The sequence below is a fragment of the Phyllobates terribilis genome, unplaced genomic scaffold, assembly GCF_046119375.1.
Source record: "Phyllobates terribilis strain yellow unplaced genomic scaffold, ASM4611937v1 Scaffold_11__3_contigs__length_659146591, whole genome shotgun sequence".
NCBI classification, from domain to species: domain Eukaryota; kingdom Metazoa; phylum Chordata; class Amphibia; order Anura; family Dendrobatidae; genus Phyllobates; species Phyllobates terribilis.
In genome coordinates, this window is record NW_027362771.1 from 407,771,031 (window position 1) to 407,787,711 (window position 16,681).

Consider the following 16,681-nt stretch of genomic DNA (forward strand, 5'->3'; position numbering starts at 1 on the left):
CAGCAACCTCAATACCACAAATATGTGGAAACATGTGCGGACCAAGCACGTGGTGGAGTTACACAAACACACTGAAGACCTAGGCCAACCTACAGCGCCACCTACCACCTCTTCAGCTCGTGTTGTAGCCTCTTCCTCCAGCTCACACACAGCTGGTTCGGCTTCCTCACAGGATCGCCATGGAAGAATCTCTGGCACTGTTGTACAGAGACACAGTGTAATTCCACCCACAGCACCACTTTCCCAGTCATCCTCACACTCCCAGGCCAGTCTACAGCCATCGTTAGCACAGGCATGGGAGAAAAGGCGCCCATACTCGGCAAACCACCCCCGAGCACAGGCTCTGAATGCTGGCATTGCTAAACTACTGGCCCTTGAAATGCTATCATTCAGGCTGGTGGAGACTGACACATTCCGTAACTTTATGGCATTGGCAGTCCCACAATACAACGTGCCCAGCCGCTTTTATTTCAGCAGGCAAGCCGTCCCTGCCCTGCAACATCATGTGGAGGGAAAAATTAAACATGCGCTACAAAACGCCGTCAGTAGCAAGGTCCACCTGACCACTGATGCGTGGACCAGTAAGCATGGACAGGGACGATACCTTTCCCTCACTGCCCATTGGGTAAATGTTGTGGAGCCGGGTACAGATCTTGAGAGTGGCGCTGTACGTGTTCTGCCAACTCCAAGGATTGCAGGAATCCAGTCTGTACACATTGACTCCTCCTCATACTCCAGTTCCTCTGAATCAGCGCTGCAGGAGCCGTCACGGTCTACCTCCACATCGACCCGTGAACGGTTACCTGTTATGATGACCGATATGAGCACAGCCGTGGCCAAACGTCAACAGGCCGTATTAAAATTAATTTCTTTGGGGAATCGAAGCCACACAGCGCAGGAGCTCTGGAATGCCATCAAGCAGCAGAGTGACGTGTGGTTTGTGCCAGCGAATCTCCAGCCAGGCATGGTAGTGTGTGACAATGGCCGAAATCTGGTGGCAGCTCTGGGCCTAGGCAACCTCACTCACATCCCATGTCTGGCACATGTGCTCAACTTGGTCGTGCAGAGTTTTTTGAGGGACTATCCGGATCTTGATGCACTGCTTCACAAGGTCCGCATAGAGTGCGCTCACTTGCGGCGTTCCAGCAATGCAAGATCACGCATTGCAGCTCTGCAGCGCCGATTATGTCTTCCGGAACATCGCATCATATGTGACCTACCCACCAGGTGGAATTCAACGTTACATATGTTGGAGAGGTTGTGTGAGCAGCAGGCAGCAGTAATGGAGTACCAGCTGCAGCAGGCGCAAACAAGTCGCAGTGCGCGCCGTTCACACTTCACCACCACTGAGTGGGCCTCTATGAAGGACATTTGCCACGTTTTGCGTGCCTTCGATTATTCCACGCGGATGGCGAGTGCAGATGATGCACTAGTCAGCATGACTATCCCCCTTATCTGCCTGCTTGAAAAAACACTGCAAGCACTAAGGGACGAGGTTTTGGAAGAGGTGGAGGATGAGGAGTCACAAATGCCATCTGCTTCTCTACAGTCTGCGCAACGTGGTTCCTCACAAAGGCCTAGGCAGGGGACACTTTGTGAGGAGGATGAGGAGGAGTCAATGGATGAGGAAGACATCTGTCCAGAGGAGGGAGGTACACAATGCTCTAGTAGTCAGTATCTAGAGCGAGGGTGGGGTGATGCAGAGCAGGCAGAGATCACGCCTCAAGCAGGGGACAGCGTTTCTTGGCCAGTTGGCAGTCTGCAGCACATGGTTGATTTCATGCTGCAGTGCCTCAGAAACGACCGCCGCATCGCCCACATTCTCAACACGGCTGATTATTGGGTGTCCACCCTCCTAGATCCTCGCTACCGGGACAACTTACAAAGCCTCATAACACCATTGAACCGGGAGCGTAAAATGCGGGAGTACCAAGACGCACTGGTGCATTCCATCATGTTCTCCATTCCAACCGAGAGCAGTGCTGCTAGTGCTTTACAAAGCAGCTCAGTGCGTCGAGGCAGTGGAGGAAGCTCTGCACAAAGAGGGAGCAGAAGCAGCGCCTCAGCACAAGGCAAGACCAGTATGGCCGAAATGTGGCAAAGTTTTGTGTCCCCGCCGCCACAAATGTCTACACCATCACAGACAGCTCCAGTCAGCAGGAGGCAACGTTTCCGTCAGATGGTGACAGACTACATGTCTTGCCCTCTTAGTGTACTCCCAGACGGCTCTTCTCCCTTCAAGTTTTGGGTCTGTAAGCTGGATACATGGCCAGAGCTTAGTCAGTATGCACTGGAGGTGCTAGCTTGCCCTGCTGCTAGTGTATTATCGGAACGCGTCTTTAGTGCCGCAGGTGGTGTACTAACAGACCGTCGCATGCGACTATCCTCCGATAACGTTGACCGGCTTACTTTTCTCAAAATGAACAAGGCCTGGATCTCTCATGAATTTGCCAGTCCTCTTCCAGAATAAATAATTGGTTGGCAACAGTATCCAGGTCTCCTGTTCTGTTCATGTTTCTACCACCTGAACTGTAATCCCTGAGCTCCAACACCGCCAGTTGGCGCTCGGAAGTGCCGTCTGCACAGTCAACACTTGCTGCCGTGTTATTGGGGTTCAGTAACGTCAGCTGTTCTCCTGCTGTGCGGACGGCAATTTCTCCTGATTTGTCCACATCCACTGTACTACACATTTTAAAGTTGCTCCAATTACTCCTCTGGCTCCTCTGTTTTCATTCTTATCCCTGGGCTCCAGCACCGCCAGTTGGCGCTCGGAAGTGCTGTCTGCACAGTCAACACTTGCTACCATGTTATTGGGGTTCAGTAACGTCAGCTGTTCCCCTGCTGTGCGGACGGCAATTTCTCCTGCTCTGTCCACATTCTCACTACTACAGATTTTAAAGTTGCTCCAATTACACCTCTGGCTCCTCTGTTTTCAGTATTATCCCTGAGCTCCAACACCGCCAGTTGGCGCACGGAAGTGCCGTCTGCACAGTCAACACTTGCTGCCGTGTTATTGGGGTTCAGTAACGTCAGCTGTTCTCCTGCTGTGCGGACGGCAATTTCTCCTGCTTTGTCCAAATCCACTGTACTACACATTTTAAAGTTGCTCGAATTACACCTCTGGCTCCTCTGTTTTCATTCTTATCCCTGGGCTCCAGCACCGCCAGTTGGCGCTCGGAAGTGCCGTCTGCACAGTCAACACTTGCTGCCGTGTTATTGGGGTTCAGTAACGTCAGCTGTTCTCCTGCTGTGCGGACGGCAATTTCTCCTGCTTTGTCCACATCCACTGTACTACACATTTTAAAGTTGCTCGAATTACACCTCTGGCTCCTCTGTTTTCATTCTTATCCCTGGGCTCCAGCACCGCCAGTTGGCGCTCGGAAGTGCCGTCTGCACAGTCAACACTTGCTACCATGTTATTGGGGTTCAGTAACGTCAGCTGTTCCCCTGGTGTGTTCACGGCAATTTCTCCTGCTCTGTCCATATTCACTGTGCTACTTATTTAAAACTTGCTCCAATTACACCTCTGGCTCCTCCGTTTTTAGTATTTACCCTGGGCTCCAACACCGCCAGTTGGCGCTCGGAAGTGCTGTCTGCACAGTCAACACTTGCTGCCGTGTTATTGGGGTTCAGTAACGTCAGCTGTTCCCCTGCTGTGCGGACGGCAATTTCTCCTGCTCTGTCCACATTCTCACTACTACAGATTTTAAAGTTGCTCCAATTACACCTCTGGCTCCTCTGTTTTCATTCTTATCCCTGGGCTCCAGCACCGCCAGTTGGCGCTCGGAAGTGCTGTCTGCACAGTCAACACTTGCTACCATGTTATTGGGGTTCAGTAACGTCAGCTGTTCCCCTGCTGTGCGGACGGCAATTTCTCCTGCTCTGTCCACATTCTCACTACTACAGATTTTAAAGTTGCTCCAATTACACCTCTGGCTCCTCTGTTTTCATTCTTATCCCTGGGCTCCAGCACCGCCAGTTGGCGCTCGGAAGTGCCGTCTGCACAGTCAACACTTGCTGCCGTGTTATTGGGGTTCAGTAACGTCAGCTGTTCTCCTGCTGTGCGGACGTCAATTTCTCCTGATTTGTCCACATCCACTGTACTACACATTTTAAAGTTGCTCCAATTACTCCTCTGGCTCCTCTGTTTTCATTCTTATCCCTGGGCTCCAGCACCGCCAGTTGGCGCTCGGAAGTGCTGTCTGCACAGTCAACACTTGCTACCATGTTATTGGGGTTCAGTAACGTCAGCTGTTCCCCTGCTGTGCGGACGGCAATTTCTCCTGCTCTGTCCACATTCTCACTACTACAGATTTTAAAGTTGCTCCAATTACACCTCTGGCTCCTCTGTTTTCAGTATTATCCCTGAGCTCCAACACCGCCAGTTGGCGCACGGAAGTGCCGTCTGCACAGTCAACACTTGCTGCCGTGTTATTGGGGTTCAGTAACGTCAGCTGTTCTCCTGCTGTGCGGACGGCAATTTCTCCTGCTTTGTCCAAATCCACTGTACTACACATTTTAAAGTTGCTCGAATTACACCTCTGGCTCCTCTGTTTTCATTCTTATCCCTGGGCTCCAGCACCGCCAGTTGGCGCTCGGAAGTGCCGTCTGCACAGTCAACACTTGCTACCATGTTATTGGGGTTCAGTAACGTCAGCTGTTCCCCTGCTGTGTTCACGGCAATTTCTCCTGCTCTGTCCATATTCACTGTGCTACTTATTTAAAACTTGCTCCAATTACACCTCTGGCTCCTCCGTTTTTAGTATTTACCCTGGGCTCCAACCCCGCCAGTTGGCGCTCGGAAGTGCTGTCTGCACAGTCAACACTTGCTGCCGTGTTATTGGGGTTCAGTAACGTCAGCTGTTCCCCTGCTGTGCGGACGGCAATTTCTCCTGCTCTGTCCACATTCTCACTACTACAGATTTTAAAGTTGCTCGAATTACACCTCTGGCTCCTCTGTTTTCATTCTTATCCCTGGGCTCCAGCACCGCCAGTTGGCGCTCGGAAGTGCTGTCTGCACAGTCAACACTTGCTACCATGTTATTGGGGTTCAGTAACGTCAGCTGTTCCCCTGCTGTGCGGACGGCAATTTCTCCTGCTCTGTCCACATTCTCACTACTACAGATTTTAAAGTTGCTCCAATTACACCTCTGGCTCCTCTGTTTTCATTCTTATCCCTGGGCTCCAGCACCGCCAGTTGGCGCTCGGAAGTGCCGTCTGCACAGTCAACACTTGCTGCGGTGTTATTGGGGTTCGGTAACGTCAGCTGTTCCCCTGCTGTGTTCACGGCAATTTCTCCTGCTCTGTCCATATTCACTGTGCTACTTATTTAAAACTTGCTCCAATTACACCTCTGGCTCCTCCGTTTTTAGTATTTACCCTGGGCTCCAATACCGCTAGTTGCTGCTCAGAAGTGCCGTCTGCACAGTCAACGCTTGCTCCAGTGTTATTGGGATTCAGTAACGTCAGCTGATCCCCAGCTGTGTGTCCGGCAAATTCTCCTGCTTTGTCCACATCCACTGTAGTACGGATTTAAAACCTCCTCCAAATACACCTCTGGCTCTTCTGTTTTTAGTATTTACCCTGGGCTCCAGCACCGCCAGCTGGTTCTCGGCAGTTCCATTGGCTCTTGTACCTTCTGCTACCCATCCGGGTTCCAGTACCGTCAGCTGGTTCTCGGCAGTGTCTTTGGCACGGGTACTCCCTCCTGCCCAGCCTGGTTCCAGCACGCCAGCTGTTTCCGGGTAGTGTCAACGTCACTTTGCCTCCAATGCGTTGTCCTGTCGTGTTGCGGTCGGGTTAGCCGACTCTATGGTGCCTGCAGTTTAGGTGACTCCTATGTGGGCTGCGGGATCTGGCAATGAAGGCTGGTTCCATAGTGCCAATAGGACAAGCACCCTCTGTAGGACTGTGGGTTTTGGTAACTGCGGCCGGCTCGCGGCCTTGAACTTTTTTTTTACATGGGTACCTTCTGCTACCCATCTGGGTTCCAGTACCGTCAGCTGGTTCTCGGCAGTGCCTTTGGATTAGGTGCCTCCTTCTCGGTATCCAAGTTCCACCAACGTCTGCTGGTCCTTGGTAGTGCTTTCTGGCACAGGTACCTCCTGCTTAGTAACCGAGTTCCAGTAACATCAGCTGGTCCTCGGTAGTTCCATTGGCTCTTGTACCTTCTGCTACCCATCCGGGTTCCAGTACCGTCAGCTGGTCCTCGGTAGTTCCATTTGCTCTTGTATCTTCTGCTACCCATCCGGGTTCCAGTACCGTCAGCTGGTTCTCGGCAGTGTCTTTGGCACGGGTACTCCCTCCTGCCCAGCCTGGTTCCAGCACGCCAGCTGTTTCCGGGTAGTGTCAACGTCACTTTGCCTCCAATGCGTTGTCCTGTCGTGTTGCGGTCGGGTTAGCCGACTCTATGGTGCCTGCAGTTTAGGTGACTCCTATGTGGGCTGCGGGATCTGGCAATGAAGGCTGGTTCCATAGTGCCAATAGGACAAGCACCCTCTGTAGGACTGTGGGTTTTGGTAACTGCGGCCGGCTCGCGGCCTTGAACTTTTTTTTTACATGGGTACCTTCTGCTACCCATCCGGGTTCCAGTACCGTCAGCTGGTTCTCGGCAGTGCCTTTGGATTAGGTGCCTCCTTCTCGGTATCCAAGTTCCACCAACGTCTGCTGGTCCTTGGTAGTGCTTTCTGGCACAGGTACCTCCTGCTTAGTAACCGAGTTCCAGTAACATCAGCTGGTCCTCGGTAGTTCCATTGGCTCTTGTACCTTCTGCTACCCATCCGGGTTCCAGTACCGTCAGCTGGTCCTCGGTAGTTCCATTTGCTCTTGTATCTTCTGCTACCCATCCGGGTTCCAGTACCGTCAGCTGGTTCTCGGCAGTGTCTTTGGCACGGGTACTCCCTCCTGCCCAGCCTGGTTCCAGCACGCCAGCTGTTTCCGGGTAGTGTCAACGTCACTTTGCCTCCAATGCGTTGTCCTGTCGTGTTGCGGTCGGGTTAGCCGACTCTATGGTGCCTGCAGTTTAGGTGACTCCTATGTGGGCTGCGGGATCTGGCAATGAAGGCTGGTTCCATAGTGCCAATAGGACAAGCACCCTCTGTAGGACTGTGGGTTTTGGTAACTGCGGCCGGCTCGCGGCCTTGAACTTTTTTTTTACATGGGTACCTTCTGCTACCCATCCGGGTTCCAGTACCGTCAGCTGGTTCTCGGCAGTGCCTTTGGATTAGGTGCCTCCTTCTCGGTATCCAAGTTCCACCAACGTCTGCTGGTCCTTGGTAGTGCTTTCTGGCACAGGTACCTCCTGCTTAGTAACCGAGTTCCAGTAACATCAGCTGGTCCTCGGTAGTTCCATTGGCTCTTGTACCTTCTGCTACCCATCCGGGTTCCAGTACCGTCAGCTGGTCCTCGGTAGTTCCATTTGCTCTTGTATCTTCTGCTACCCATCCGGGTTCCAGTACCGTCAGCTGGTTCTCGGCAGTGCCTTTGGATTAGGTGCCTCCTTCTCGGTATCCAAGTTCCACCAACGTCTGCTGGTCCTTGGTAGTGCTTTCTGGCACAGGTACCTCCTGCTTAGTAACCGAGTTCCAGTAACATCAGCTGGTCCTCGGTAGTTCCATTGGCTCTTGTACCTTCTGCTACCCATCCGGGTTCCAGCACCGTCAGCTGGTCCTCGGTAGTTCCATTTGCTCTTGTATCTTCTGCTACCCATCCGGGTTCCAGTACCGTCAGCTGGTTCTCGGCAGTGTCTTTGGCACGGGTACTCCCTCCTGCCCAGCCTGGTTCCAGCACGCCAGCTGTTTCCGGGTAGTGTCAACGTCACTTTGCCTCCAATGCGTTGTCCTGTCGTGTTGCGGTCGGGTTAGCCGACTCTATGGTGCCTGCAGTTTAGGTGACTCCTATGTGGGCTGCGGGATCTGGCAATGAAGGCTGGTTCCATAGTGCCAATAGGACAAGCACCCTCTGTAGGACTGTGGGTTTTGGTAACTGCGGCCGGCTCGCGGCCTTGAACTTTTTTTTTACATGGGTACCTTCTGCTACCCATCCGGGTTCCAGTACCGTCAGCTGGTTCTCGGCAGTGCCTTTGGATTAGGTGCCTCCTTCTCGGTATCCAAGTTCCACCAACGTCTGCTGGTCCTTGGTAGTGCTTTCTGGCACAGGTACCTCCTGCTTAGTAACCGAGTTCCAGTAACATCAGCTGGTCCTCGGTAGTTCCATTGGCTCTTGTACCTTCTGCTACCCATCCGGGTTCCAGTACCGTCAGCTGGTCCTCGGTAGTTCCATTTGCTCTTGTATCTTCTGCTACCCATCCGGGTTCCAGTACCGTCAGCTGGTTCTCGGCAGTGTCTTTGGCACGGGTACTCCCTCCTGCCCAGCCTGGTTCCAGCACGCCAGCTGTTTCCGGGTAGTGTCAACGTCACTTTGCCTCCAATGCGTTGTCCTGTCGTGTTGCGGTCGGGTTAGCCGACTCTATGGTGCCTGCAGTTTAGGTGACTCCTATGTGGGCTGCGGGATCTGGCAATGAAGGCTGGTTCCATAGTGCCAATAGGACAAGCACCCTCTGTAGGACTGTGGGTTTTGGTAACTGCGGCCGGCTCGCGGCCTTGAACTTTTTTTTTACATGGGTACCTTCTGCTACCCATCCGGGTTCCAGTACCGTCAGCTGGTTCTCGGCAGTGCCTTTGGATTAGGTGCCTCCTTCTCGGTATCCAAGTTCCACCAACGTCTGCTGGTCCTTGGTAGTGCTTTCTGGCACAGGTACCTCCTGCTTAGTAACCGAGTTCCAGTAACATCAGCTGGTCCTCGGTAGTTCCATTGGCTCTTGTACCTTCTGCTATCCATCCGGGTTCCAGTACCGTCAGCTGGTCCTCGGTAGTTCCTCAGCTTTCTTGTACCTTCTGCTACATTTCCAAGTTCAAGCTTTTTGAAATGGTTCTTGGTAATCACTCTGGATCTCCCTGACGAGGACCCTGAAGACGAGGACCCTGAAGACCAACCCTAAGAAGACGAGGACCCCGAAGACAATGACCCTGAAGACGAGGACCCTGAAGACCACCCCGAAGAAGACGAGGACCCTGAAGACCACCCCGAAGAAGACGAGGACCCTGAAGACCACCCCGAAGAAGACGAGGACCCCGAAGACGAGGACCCAGAAGACCAACCCGAAGAAGACGAGGACCCCGAAGACGAGGACCCCCGAAGACGACGACCCTGAAGACCACCCCGAAGAAGACCAAGAAGATGACCCTGAAGAAGTTGACCAAGAAGACAAAGAAGAGAAGACAAGCACCAAGATACAGAAAAACAAGAGACAGAAAACCAAGAAGCAGAAATACAAGAAGCTGCAGAACAAAAAGCGGAAGAACATTAAGCATAAGACTAAAAATCAGAGCAAAAGATAATATCTAAATTATAAGCAGAAGATGACTAAGCAGTGTATGGGGGTGAGTCCGTTCCTCCTCGTGGTGCCCCTGGAAAAGACCTGCTGCTGCAGGCCAAACTGAACGCGGACAAATCCTGTTGTAAATCTTTTGTGACGGGCAGAACGAAAGGTGTAATGTCCAACCTTTTATAGATAACAACTACAGGAATGCCTGTCACAAATAAGAATATGATGAAGAAGAAGAATATGAAGAAGATGAAGAAGTAGAATATGAAGAATGTAAAAAAAAGAATAATACGAAGAAGGTGAAGAAGAAGAAGGTGAAGAAGAAGTGGATGAAAAAGATGCTGAGGATGATGAAGGAGAAAGTGTGGGAGAAGTAAAAAAGAAGGTGAAGAGCATGGAAGTAGTGAAACATAAATATCTGACAAAATATAAAAATACTTAACATAGTTAATATTTCCGTAACTCAGAACATAATAAAAAAATATTAATTCCTGCTATTCCATTTGACTGGGCTAAACCTCTATGCCTTTATTGTCACCCCCACCTCCCCCAATACATTCTACATTATTCTTAGTTGTTTTCCTTCATGTAGAAATAACCTACAAGGAAAGAAAGGGTTTATTTTAATTCCGATATTTATGTCCCATTGACTTGCATTGGTTTCCGGTATCGGAATCGGCGATATCCGATACTTTTTCGGTATCGGTCCGATCCAATCCGATCCGATATTTCCCGATATCGGAAGGTATCGCTCAACACTACTGGCGACATTAATCGACGCCAGAGTCAACGGGGTAGGTTCTGCCATCATGGGTGATTGAGTTAGATGGCCTTCTTTTTCCCTGTACCCCCCTTTTTCCTCTCGCCTTCTGAGGAGGAGTCCGAGTCACCCCTCCTCTTTAGGGATACCGAGGTGTCCATGCCCGCCCCTCCAGCATCGGACACTTCCTTCCTAGCACAGGTTTCCTCGCCTCCAGACCCCGGGGCAGTCCCCCCCCCAGGGGCAGCCGAGTCCCCCGGGGGACAGACCCCACCGCCCCCTGAAGGCACCCCAGATGTTGTCTCCGGCTCCTTACCCCCAACCTCCGACACAGCAGAGTCATCGAGGGCTTGGAACCGATTGGAGAGGGGGATCAGAGGGGAGCCGGTGAGCCCTTCCGTAGGCACCGTAGTGGTCAAGGGGGGGGGGGCTTTCGTTTTTTTTACCCTTTTCCTGTTCTTTTTCCTCCGACTACTGGTACTTTTGTCACCTGATTTTTTTGGCTGCTCCACCACCTCCTCATCCAGACTTTCATACTGGGAGGAGTTATCGGAAGCAGCCGCCTCCTCCCTCTCCATCCTCCTGATCTCCTCGCTCACCGCCTTTTCCCCCAGGGCCTCAGAGGCTCCGGCTGCAACCTCCGGGGAGGGGACAGTCATCACCCCAGTCGCCTGGGGCTTATCCTGCCCCCTGTCCCTTCGGCGCCTCACCTGTTGCCACTGGTGGGCAGGTGTATTTGCCTCGCCTTTCCTCCCTGACCCCTCAACTCCCCTCCCGCCCCCACCTCCAGTTCCAGCAGAAGATGAACCACTGGGGACCCCCCCGCGGCCCTCCTCCGCCTGACCAGAGATGGTGTTGGAAAAGGAATGTGGGCAGCGGCTATACGGGTGACCTAGATCACCACACAGGTGACATCTAATGTCACCACAGGCCGCGGCCAGATGACCTACCCCGCCACACAAGGCACATTTCTGCACCTTGCAGCCCGCGCTGAAGTGGCGGGGGTCACCGCACCTGTGGCAGACCTTCGGCTGCCCCTGGTAGAAGATCAGGATCCTGTCCCTCCCCAGGAATGCCGAGGAGGGGATGTGAGTGACAGTACCACCTGAAACCTTCAATTTCATCATGAAGGTCCAGCCCCCTGACCAAATGCCGAACTCGTCCCTGTTCTTCTTTGGGACCTCTGTGACTTCCCCATAACGAGAAAGCCACGTCATAATATCGATCCCTGAGAGTGACTCGTTATTTGTTAGAACGGTCACCCTCTTTACGCCATTTTGGCGAGACACCGCCTGTACGGCAAAGTCTCGCCAGCCGGGCTCCCCCTTCACCAGTTCAAAATTCGACCAGAAAAGCTCTAAGCCCTCCGGCCGAACAAAACTGATGTCAAAGATGGAGGTACCAAAAGCATGGATCAGGGCAAAGATGTCAATTGCCCTGAAGTCCATCTTCAGGAGGAGCTCCACGACCCTCGCTCTAGGCGGGCACGCTTCACTACCCCTCCACCGAAGACGGACTACATTCCTCCTGGCCACCCCCTGCCCGGCTGTCGGGAGGGACCACACTGTTTCCCCCTCCCTTTTATCTTGGAAGGCAGCCTGGCCATGCCTGTCCAGCCAAAAGGCCAGATCCACCTCTCTTTCCTCTACTGTGATCGTCCGTTCTCCCTTCTTGAGGGCCTCCAGAAAACGGCGTCGCAAGTCACCGTCCCTGAGGTCCAGAGGCGAGGAAACCCCCTGAGAGGACCCCGAGGCCCCAGCCACTACCCCCGCAAAACTCCGGGGGCTCGCGGCCGGGGGAGCAGATGGACCAGTCCCCCCCCCGTGCTCCCCGCTACCAACAGACACTCCATTTACGCACCCTACCGCAGACACCCCACCATTTGCATCCCCAGCCACAGACACATTCGTACCCACACCATCCCCATTTGTGTCTACAATCACCCCACTCGCCCCGCTCCCACTCCCATGTGCACCGGGGTCAATGTTTTTCTTTTTTTGTGTACACTTTCTGGGCACAGTTTCACTACCACCGTCCATATTACTTGTGTTGCCAGTACTGCCGCCTGCTGGTGGCATCTTCCCTGCCAGGGGGTTCACTTTTAATGCTGCTGGCCTATCAAGCACCACACTGCAGGACTTAAGCAGTGCAGCACCACTGCTCCCAGCATACCTGGAGCTTCCTGATTTACTGGCAGGAAGAGAGCCAGGTGTAGCTCCTCCCACTGCACCATCCAGCCCTGCTGCAGCTTTCCTGGATACCCGCAGTGCCGGATCCCCTGCCCCAGGTAAGCCCCCAGACACAGCGGACCCCGACACACAGGCACCCGCATCAGCTACAGCGGCAGCCCCCACACTGGCACTGGCCGCAGCTGTGGTGTCTGTTGCTCCAGGAGCAGCCACCGGCGCCGGCGCTAAGACCCGCCCCCCGGGTGTGGCCACGCCCACATGGGCAGACCCGGCTCGGGAAGCCACGCCCCCAGCGCCCGGCAGCACAGTACTGCTCACTGTGGCCACTCCTACATGGGCGGCCCCCACCTGTGAAGCCACACCCCCTGCACCCGGAAGCACAGTGCGGCCCTCCGTGGCCACTCCCACATGGGTGGGGGACGCCAGGGAGGCCACGCCCCCCGAAAATGGCCGCGACGGGACCCCCAAAACCGTCCCGGAGCCGGGTCTACTCTCGGGGGTCCCTGATCCAGCGGCATCAATTCCCGGAGGCACAGCTCCCCCCACCGTCACTCCCTTAGCCACAAAGAGCTTGGCCACAGCAACTCCGGCGGCCGGCCCCAGGCTAGGCCACTCCCCCTCGGCATCCACCGGCGGCAGAGCCCTCAGCGCCGACCCCTTACTGGGCCCCTGCGCCGGGGGCCCCGACTTCGCCACGGACCCCGCCGGGGGAGCAGGCCCCACCACCTTCCTTTTACGAACCGGCTCTGCCGGAGCTGCAGGCCCCGCACTTTTTGCCCCGCCAGATGCCTTACCGGATGCCTGGGTCCCCAAAAGTGATCCAGATTTAACGGATCCGTGAGTGAGGGACCCAGACACTTTCCCAGCACACGCCGCCGGAGATGCGGCCCCGGCTGCCGGTGTGCCGCCAGCAGAGCAGGTGGCAGCGGCAGTTACGCTCGCCGCCCCCCGCACGCCAGCAGGCACACCAGGTGCCAGGCCAGCCCCCTCTCTCACAGGGGACCCAGCCTGAGCACCACCATGGTTTTTGCCCGCCGCCGGGCCGCCCTCCGTGCCATGCTCCATGTCAGACACATCCGACACACCACCTTCATTACTACAAACAGAGGTGGCGCTCTGCGTACCATGGCCTATAGTCTCCCCGCCCCCTCGCTGCAGACCCACATCAGGGCCCAAGCCGGGGTGGGTGGCGGGTGCCGCACAACGGGACCGGGGGGCCCCAGAGAGGGGGACATACACAAATTTATGTGTTACCGATGTTTTCTTTTTCATAGCTCTCTTCGCTTTCCTCTTCATCCCCCTCCCGGTTGCCTCGTCCTCGCAGATCTCATCCCCGAACGTCAGCTGGTTAAAACGTACCGGGGACTCAATCTGCCTGATCTGCTTCATGACGAGGCAGCCCCCCTCACTAGTACTACCACCATCCTCATCCTCCCCTTCGCTCCCGCTGCCCTCTGAAGGGCTAGAGTCAGACGGGAGAGCCATCTGCTGAGGGGCTATCCCGCTATGCGATGCCTGGAGATCACTTACCAGGCCACCAGATGGCGGGTAGGGTGCAACCTCCTCTTCACAGTCCTCTTCCTCCTCATCCTCCACCGCCACCACCTGGCTGGAGCTCCGTGACCCCTCCAGAGATCCACCGGCCATGGCTCTGAACCGGTCGTCGTTCTCCAACTTTTCTCTGAATGGCCCGCTGCCGGCCAGGATGGTACACCGCCGGTTCTCCACCTCCTGGATGGCCTTCTTAATCCTCCTGACCGCGGCAGATAGCTCAGGCTTCTTGCTGCTAGAGGCCCTGTCGGACCTCTCCTGAGCTACCCTCAACTCCCCCCAGGGGGATTTTAGCTTCCTAGAGGCGTCCTCATACTCGCAGAGGTGCGCATGGATGCGGGAGCCATAGATGACAGTGGACTCCTTCGCCACCTTGGTGCCCCAATCAGGGGGCACCGCTGCAGCACCCCTGCACGTACTCGGCCTACCTCCGGGGGGAGGAGCTGCCGCGGCCGTGGCCTCGGGGGTCCCTCTGGTCTTCATGCCGGACACCTTGCCTTTTCCGGACCTGGTCATCCCAGCCACGATGGTATTCCTCCTGCCCCCCACCGGCTTGGACCGGGGGGCAGGAGCTGGGGGCCCAGCCCCGGAGGCCAATCCCACAGCAAGCCTCCTTTCCTGGGAAGGGGGCAGACAAAAAGTCCCAGATGGTAAAGGCAAAACCTCCCTTCCCAGGAGCTCTCTCCACACACCAAACACAGCAGCACACGGCAGGCTCCACCTCTTCCTCCTCCTGCAACCGTGGCTGCTGGCATGAGACTTGCCCTCCAATAGATCCTTGTAAATCGATTTAAAGTGTATTCATTCAAATTAGAGAGACAATTTAAATTAAAAAGCTTAGAGCTGCCTCCACCACAGGGGGGCTCGCTCGACCCACCAGCGGACAGGCACCAGTATTGGGAGAGGGGGGCTGGCCATCAGGGTTCACCGCGGCTCTGGCACAAACCCGGCGACACGGAGGTGGCACGGGCAGGAGCGGACTGGCCGTGTCGGCTTCTCACTTTTTGGATTTTAGAAGGGCATGACATGCCTATATCTGTGTCTCCCCCTCCTTTTACTCCTCCACCTCTTTTCTTTTCGCATGACTATATGTACTTGTCACTTTTCCATGTGTTAGTTATGTCTTCTGAGCAGTTTGTCAGCTTTTGGACACCTTTGAAGGTGTTTTCTATGTGTTTCTATGTGTTTTTGTTTGCCTGCCATTGGTTTTAACGGTGTTCGAAGGTGTTCGACGAACAGTTCGACGAACAGTTCGGCGAACACACGGGTGTTCGACGAACCGAACCGAACTCGAACACTACGGGGGTGGCTCAACACTAGTCCTCGGACCTTTCTTCCATAGAGGAGTTCAAAGGGGGAAAACCCAGTGGACTCCTGAGGAACTTCCCAATAGGCAAACAAGAGATGGGGTAGGTATTTCTCCCAGTCTGAATCTCTGTCCGTGAAGGCCCTCAGCATATTCTTCAGAGTGCCGTTAAATCGTTCACAAAGTCCATTTGTTTGTGGATGATGCGGTGTCGTTCGAATCGCTCGTACTCCACAGGTGCGCCACAGACACTGGACTAGTTCTGACATGAACTGGGAGCCTTGGTCCGACAAGATCTCACTGGGAAATCCTACACTGGTGAAAATGGTAACCAGGGCCTCGGCCACCTGGGCTGCAGAAATACTGGACAAGGCCACAGCTTCCGGATATCGGGTGGCGTAGTCCACAACAGTGAGAATGTACTGCTTTCCTGATCTACTTGGCTTAGCTAGAGGCCCAATGATATCAACAGCTACTCTTTGAAATGGCTCTTCTATGATAGGGAGTGGTTGCAGAGGGGCCTTTGGGTGATCTCCGGGTCGCCCTCTACGCTGACATATATCACAAGTTCGGCAGAAATGCGCCACTGCCTGAGAAATCCCTGGTCAATAGAAGGTTTGAGTCAATCGTCTCTCGGTGCGGGTTTTGCCTTGATGGCCAGCAGTAGGCATATCATGAGCAAGGTGTAGTAGGGGAATCCTGTATTTCTGAGGAACAATCATCTGTTTGTTACAAGTCCAGGGCTTATCTGGGGAGGCAGCATTGGTAACCCTATACAAAAGTCCATTTTCTCGGATAATCCTTTCCCTGTTCTCCCCTAACTGCCCTGTCTCAGCTTGTGCTCTAAAACTAGCTAGGGTGGGGTCAGTATCGACCTCTTGTCGAAACTGAACTCTATCCCATTTATCACTCACATTGTCCCCACAAGAAGAATCACTCACCGGCGGTGTCGGCGGTTCTGGTGGCCTCATTTCCATGGATGAGTTGTATGCGTCCCCATCTGCTACTCTCTTGGCTTGACTTCTGGTTACCGCACCGACGAAGTGGCAATGCAGATGTCCCACATCATTCCCTAAAAGAACGTCTGCGGGGAGGCCGCTCATCATACCGACCACGCATTGCTTGGCCCCAAAGTCATAATCCAGGGTCACCCTCGCTCTTGGAATATATCTCTGGGTGCCTTCAGCCAATTCAATGGCAATTCCTGGTCCCTTTTGAATTGCTTCAGGCTGAAGTACGCGAGGATCGGCTATGGTGAGAAAAGCCCCAGTGTCACGGAAGCCGACAACCTTTTGGCCATCCAGCACGACCTCCTGTAGATGTTTGTGCTGACGGTCAGAAGAACAGGTGCCTGGGGCTCGCACCCCATAGACTCCTGGTATGGGAGCCAGGGTATCGGAGTCACTTGGCAAGTCATCAGGGACTGAATCTCTCTCAAGTAAAACTAACAGGTCAAGCAAATTCTTATCCTCTCTTGCTGACAACTTTAT